Source organism: Apodemus sylvaticus, chromosome 9 (assembly GCF_947179515.1).
Source record: "Apodemus sylvaticus chromosome 9, mApoSyl1.1, whole genome shotgun sequence".
In the NCBI taxonomy this organism is placed as follows: Eukaryota; Metazoa; Chordata; class Mammalia; order Rodentia; family Muridae; genus Apodemus; species Apodemus sylvaticus.
This window is the reverse complement of record NC_067480.1, coordinates 30,313,689-30,320,850: the sequence shown is the minus strand read 5'-3', so window position 1 is coordinate 30,320,850 and position 7,162 is coordinate 30,313,689. Positions and strand designations below refer to the sequence as shown.

General features: G+C 39.9%; 1 pseudogene; it reads left to right on the top strand.

Moving 5' to 3' along the window:
• The first annotated feature begins 3,032 nt into the window (after positions 1 to 3,032).
• On the top strand, positions 3,033 to 3,570 carry LOC127692913 (ras-like GTP-binding protein RHO; annotated as a pseudogene).
• Positions 3,571 to 7,162: the final 3,592 nt, after the last annotated feature.

Genomic DNA, 7,162 nt, shown 5'->3' with positions numbered 1-7,162 from the left:
TTGAGCGGAGTACTTTAAATTTGAAGGGTAAAGCTTCTGGGAAATTCAAAAGTAAAACTTGAATCTCCTTACTTGTTTGACATCAACTTTTTATTTGGTAAAAGATCAAGATGTATGGATTTGTCATGAAAAGACATTTAAACCAGGTTGTATAGAATCATGTAGAAAGGATAGATGCCCTCCTAGGAAAGTTTTTGTTGCTGTGATATAATACCTTGATAAAAAAAATGTCTCAATGGAGAAAGGATTTATTACAGACTACTAGTTACAGAGCACAGTCACTATGGTGAAGAAAGCAGGGGCCTGAAGCAGTGGAGCACATTACATCCGTAGTTGGGAAGCAGAAAGCACAGATGATGGCTATATTCATCCCATTTTCTTCATTTCATACAGTGTAGGATTTTAGCCTAAGGAATGGTACCACCTACAGTAGGCAGGTCTTCTTATCTCGGTTAACCTAGTTACGATAATTTCCCATGGCTATGGCTGTCTCCTAAGTCATTTTATATCCCGTCAAGTCAACAATAGTCGCCTAAGACTAATTTCTTGTCTTCTGACTAACCTAACTAAGCCTCTTATCTATCTTATTCATAGGAATTCACACATTTCTAATTAAGATACAACAGGTTTGCAGAAAGTATGAGAGGTATCTGGAAATGATTAACATACAATTCCTTAGAAAATGTAAATTACACTACCATTATATAATTTGTATAGACACTATTTATTTGGGATAGAGAAAGATACATCAACATATTGAGGACACTGTAGGTCAGGAATGGATTTTGGTTTTCCTTTCACTTTTAAGAAAATATCTTGCCAAGCAGATAGAGCTGGCTGAACTGGAACTCACCGTATACATCAGGCTGGCCTTGGCCTTTTGGTGTTGCTCTGTCCTCTGTCTCCTAAGTGTTGGGATTACAGGCATGTACCACCAAACCACACAGGAATGGTTTGTTTTAGAAGACTGCATCTACCTATCTAGGACCTCATGAAACAGGTTGTGTATATTTGTTGCATTGATAAGAGAACTGACCCACTAACAACAGTTTTTGCTTTGATATAATCTAGGGACAGGGGTGAGTAATTTCATATTCAAAGCAAATAGGACAAGATTGGCCACACACAAATTAATGCTAAAGTTGGACTTCTTGTAACAAGAAGTCTCTCTTACATTTTGTGCATTTCAAATTTATCAAAAATAAAAAGTTTCTAAAATGTCCATCAATAAGCATCAGACTAAAAACCAAATTTTGCATTTTAACAGTTTTTCTCTGTTATTTACAAAGCAAAAATTTGTGAAGAACTAGACGCTAATTTGGAATATGGAAAACATATTTTTAAAAAAGATTTATTTATTATTTTATATGTAAGTACACTATAGCTGTCTTCAGACACTAGAAGAGGGAATCAGACCTCATTATAGATGGTTGTGAGCCACCATGTGGTTGCTGGGAATTGAACTCAGGACCTCTGGAAGAGCAGTAGGTGCCCTTAACTGCTGAGCCATCTCTTCAGTCGCCAGTTTAATTTCATTTTAGAAAATAATAGTAGCTTTTAATACTCCCAAAATGTGCTGAATCTATGTAAATGTCAATGTTAACATATATGTTAACATTGTTAAAATCAGGAGACAGCAGGTGTTGGCGAGGATGTGGAGAAAGAGGAACACTCCTCCACTGCTGGTGGGATTGCAAGATGGTGCAACTACTTTGGAAATCAGTCTGGCGGTTCCTCAGAAAACTGGGCATGTCACTTCCTGAGGACCCTGTTATACCACTACTGGGCATATATCCAGAGGATTCTTCAGCATGCAATAAGGACACATGCTCCACTATGTTCATAGCAGACCTATTTGTAGTAGCCAGAAGCTGGAAAGAACCTAGATGTCCTTCAACGGAGGAATAGATACAAAAAATGTGGTATATTTATACAATGGAGTACTATTCAGCCATTAGAAACAATGAATTCATGAAATTCTTAGACAAATGGATGGAGCTGGAGAACATCATACTAAGTGAGGTAACCCAGTCTCAAAAGATCAATCATGGTATGCACTCACTGATAAGTGGATATTAGCCTAGAAACTTTGAATACCCAGGACATAATCCACAAATTAAATGATGTCCAAAAAGAATGGAGGAGTGGGCCCTGGTTCTGGAAAGACTCAGTACAAGAGTATAGGGGAATTCTAGAACAGGGAAGTGGGAAGGGGTAGATGGAAGAATAGGGGGACGGAAGAGGGCTTATGGGACTTGCGGGGAGTGGGGACCCAGAAAAGGGGAAATCATTTGCAATGTAAATAAAAATAAATAAATAAATAAAAAAAGAAAAATCTACATCTTAAAAAATATATATATGTATATATCAATGTTAATATATATCTTATACTTATGTTTATATTTATATTTATAGACAGGGTCTAAACACCATAGGCCACAGTGACCTTGGCCTTCTCTTGTCCTATCTTCTCAGGTGCTGAGATTTTAAATGTACCCCACTATGCCTGGCAATTTTAACATTTATTAAAAAATAAGTCTTTTCATGAATCAACCTAGTATAATGATAAAACAGATTTAAGAAGAAGTATATAAAATATCTCAATATTCTAAGGGTTTTCATTAACTATTTATAGAGATAGGTAACACTAGCTGTTTGTCTATAAGACTGAAGACAGACTTACAGAACTTGTCAGGTAGAACGTTAGCTTCAGCTAGGGAGAAACTTCAGCTAGTGGTAATGATAAACACGTCACTGGGGATGGCCACAAGGCTCTGTCTTACAGTGTTCGCTCATGTTTGAAAACCTTTATACCAGTCCTCTGTTGGTTCGCTCCTTAGCCCACTGTATCCCACGTAGCTTCTCGTCCTTGTTGTCCTTGTCTCGGAGCTCACGGATCAGTGGACAGGCTGGTCCTCAGAGCGAAGAGGCTGGACTTGGAGTCATCACCTTGAGCCTTGCATCTGAGAAGTTCCAGGTACTTCGTACAACTGCATCCCAGAAACTGTGGGTTTTCGGCATCTTCATAAGTGATGGCTGCCCTCAGGAAGAAACAAGTGCTGGAGCTTGTGGTAAGACGTGCTTGCTCACAGTCTTCAGCAAGGACCAGTGCCCAGAGGTTTATGCACCCATGGTGTTTGAAAACTATGTGGCAGATATTGAAGTGGATGGAAAGCAGGTAGAGTTGGCTTTATGGGACACAGCTGGACAGGAAGATTAGGACCACCCGAGGCCTCTCTCTTATCCAGACACTGATGCTATACTGATGTGTTTTTCCATTGACAGCCCTGATAGTTTAGAAAATATTCCAGAAAGATGGACTCCAGAAGTCAAGCATTTCTGTCCAAATGTGCCCTTCATCCTAGTTGAGTACGCAAGACGGGAATTAGCCAAAATGAAGCAGGAGCCGGTCAAACCCGAAGAAGGCAGAGAGATGGCAACCAGGATTTGGGGTGCATGGAGTGTTCAGCAAAGACCAAAGATGGAGTGAGAGAGGATTTTGAGATGGCCGCAAGAGCTGCTCTGCAAGTCAGACATGGCAAGAAAAAGCCTGGGTACCTCCTCTTGTGAAGCCTTGTGAAGCGCAGCCTCATGCGGTTAATTTGAAGGGCTGTTTATTAATCTTACTGTATGATTACTGGCCTTTTTATTTATCTATAATGTACTTAAGATTACAAATCAGAAGTCACCTGGCTTGTAATCTTAGGTACATTATAGATAAATAAGAAGTCATACAGTCTTCTACCAGTATTTAGAAGCCAACCATGATTATTAGTAATGTCCAACCTGTCTGACCAGCCAGGGTCCTTCTGTTATGGTTCTAACCAGCCCTCTCTGCACACCAGCTGACACCAGGCACTAATTCAAAGAATTTCTTAACTTCTTGCTTCTTTCTAGAAAGAGAAACAGTTGGTAACTTTTGTGAATTAGGCTGTAATTGCTTTATAACTAACATGCCCTGCCTATTTTCTGTCAGCTGTGAGAACTCTGGTGAGTCATTACTTCAGAGCTTTATTTCTTAACAGACTCCATTGGCTGAGCTCTGAGGTGGGCATCCAGTTTTTTGAAAACTTGCTCAGCCAGAAAAGGCCCAAGTTCGTGCAGCTGTGACAGAGTTACAGTTTTGTGGTCTCATGTTAGTTACCTTATAGTTACAGTTACTGTGTAATTAGTGCCACTTAATGTATGTTACCAAAAAATAAATATATGTACCCCAGGCGAGATGTAGTATTTTTTGTATATTGGATTTCCTAATACCGGTATTTGTCATTTCCACAGAAAGTATATTGTTGTTTTTTTTTTTTTTTAAATAAAGTCAGATGAAAAATTCATTTTTAAAATTCCCATTTTGTCACTTTTTCTGATAAAATATGGCCACATCTCCCCTATTCAGCCCTATATATTATCCCAGTACTTCTTTCCAGACTGGACTAAGTAAATAGGAAAAAATTTGGTTTCATGCCTGAGGCAGTTATGCTTCGGAGGTAGCGTAACCTTTCTTACCTGAACTGCAGGGTCTGGTTCTAAGTCCCAGTGCTCCTTTCTCCACACTCTATCCATGTTGCCTCCCAGGAGAGCCACCGGGTCTTTTTTTTTTTTTCTTAAAGATTTATTTATTTATTATATGTAAATACACTGCAGTTATCTTCAGATACTCCAGAAGAGGATGTCAGGTCTTGTTATGGATGGTTGTGAGCACCATGTGGCTGCTGGGATTTGAACTCAGGACCTTTGGAAGAACAGTCAGCGCTCTTACCCGCTGAGCCATCTCACCAGCTCCGAGCCACCAGGTCTTATGGGTGGCAGTGGGTGGGAGTGAGGGTGGGGTCTCTTCTCTTCAGTTCACTAAACTTTTTTCTGTACCAGTTAATTTTTCCAACTAATAGAATAAAGGAAGTTTTCTGAAAAAAAAGTTTATACAAAACAGAAAGCACTTACACATTAGTGATAATTCTCAATACGATGTTATCTCATTGAAGACATTACGCTAACTGAGAGAGACCAGAAACAAAGGGTTGTACTATTTGGTTCTGTTTGTAAGTTCCTCTAAACAACGAACTATAGGACTATAAAACCAACCAACTGTTGAGATGGACCAGGGTGGGGAGAAAAGATTGATGGGAAAGAGGTCCCAGGGCATCGTTTGGGGCGGAAGGACTGTTCTTGAGATACCTTAAAGCCTTGGCTAGTTATATAGACAGGCATTGTCAGCACAGCTATAAGAAATGGGATATCCTGCATGTAAGTTATCTCTCAACCAATCTGATTTCAGAAATATGAGTTTGTGTACATATGAATACAGCATATGTTACAATAGAATACACATTACACAAAATAAACCTACGTGTGTTATGTACCGTCTTGAGCCAAGACATCCATGAAGGCACGGAGGCCGTGCATGTACTCAACTGAATGTTGACCATGTTTGCATATGCCGTGCCATCTTTGTATCCCTAGCATGAAACTGACTTGATTGTTGTTTCATATGTATACTTTGTTGAGTTCACTTTGCAAGGTTTTTTTTTTTTTTTTGAGAGTTTTCATGTCTATGCTTGTCAGAGAAATTGGGCTTTGTGGGTGTGCCCTCCTCTGGTTTTGGTATCAGAGTCATACCGGTTTCATAGAATCAGTTTGGAAGTGCTACTTTCCTTTCTGTTTTAAGGACCAGTTTGAGGAGCTTGAATGCCAGCTCCTGACAAATCTGGCAGAATTCCGCAGTGAATCCATCTGGTCCTGGCCGTTCCTTGTTGGGAGGCTCTTTGCTAATCTTCCGTCTTGTTGCCCATTATAGATCTGTTTAAGTTGCTTATAGCCTCTTCCTTTAATTTTGCATCTAGGATTTTATCCATTTCATCTAGATTTTCTAGTTGTACCGTATTCTGGCCATTCCAGCAGGCAAAGAAAATTGGGGGTGGGGGGAAGAAACTAAATGTAGTCAAAATTAGAGTCTCATATTAAGTTGTTAAATAAGACAACTTATTGTTCCCAATAAAGCATTGATGATTGTGAGCATCTCGCTTCTCCCAGCCCCACCCCAGAGTCATCTTAACCAATCCTGAGAAAGTGGGTGAAAACAGAAATACAGTTTGATTGTCTCCCTCAATATTGAACATATCAAGACAAAATGCTCTTCAAAGGGACAGGAAGTGTAAGAGAATGTTTTGTTGCTTTTGGCTAATGAAGAAAGAAACAATAAATCTATGTTAGCATAGCACTTCTGTTATGATACATGCAATTTTTCTTGAATATCAAAGGGCCATCAGGGAAGATCTAAGTATTTATTGGAAAATACAGGAAAAGTAGGGGACCCCGTATCTGCTGTGGAGAAGCTCCCCAAGGCTATTCCACGATATTCCAGTTGACTATCACATAGCCCAACCTGAAGGCTGCCACAGCCACTTGGGAAACAGGAATTAACAGTAGTCTCTCTTGTTGAACCAGATAGCAAATAGTCTTCAAGTTTGCTAACATCCAGGCTCTGATATAAAAGATTAGTGACGTGGGCTGGAGAGATGCCTTATTGGTAAAGAATAGTGACTCACTGATTTTTTTTTTCTGTTGTGACAGTGTTTGGTTAGGCTGGATCAAACTTGTAATCCTCCTGCCTTAACTCCCTGCGAGTTGGGTTTATAGCTATGCTCCAGCACACTTAATTTACCATACTTGATCCAGCTCTGGGAAGTATGCATATCTTTTCCTTTTTAAGTTTGAAACAGACCAACAGTATTTGGTGTCTCTAAATCCACAGGCTGGAAAGGGGCAAAGGAAGCACTTTCTCTCCTTTTGTTCCTTCCCTTTGCAGATGGTAAAACTCAAGCTCAAAAAATCTGGTGTCAAGTGAAAGGAAATCTGGATTTGGGGAGAGGCTTTATTTGAAAGATAGACTGTTGCAATAGGAAGAAGACATCAGAGAAATCCACACGTATTTCGAAATCAAAGAGAAACAGGATTTTCTTTCGTGGGCTGAAGGAGGGGCAAGCAGAGATAAGCAGAATCAGCAGAGGAAGTTGAACAATAGAGGGGAAAGGCTTGCTGGGGATGGACAGGAAGCTGTTCCTCTGTGGCTGCCAGTTGCCAGAAAGAGCTGATAAGGGCACATTCCACAACTGTGTGCTGGCTCAGGGTTGGAACCTCAGAGCTCGAGGGCAAAGAGAAATAGCCT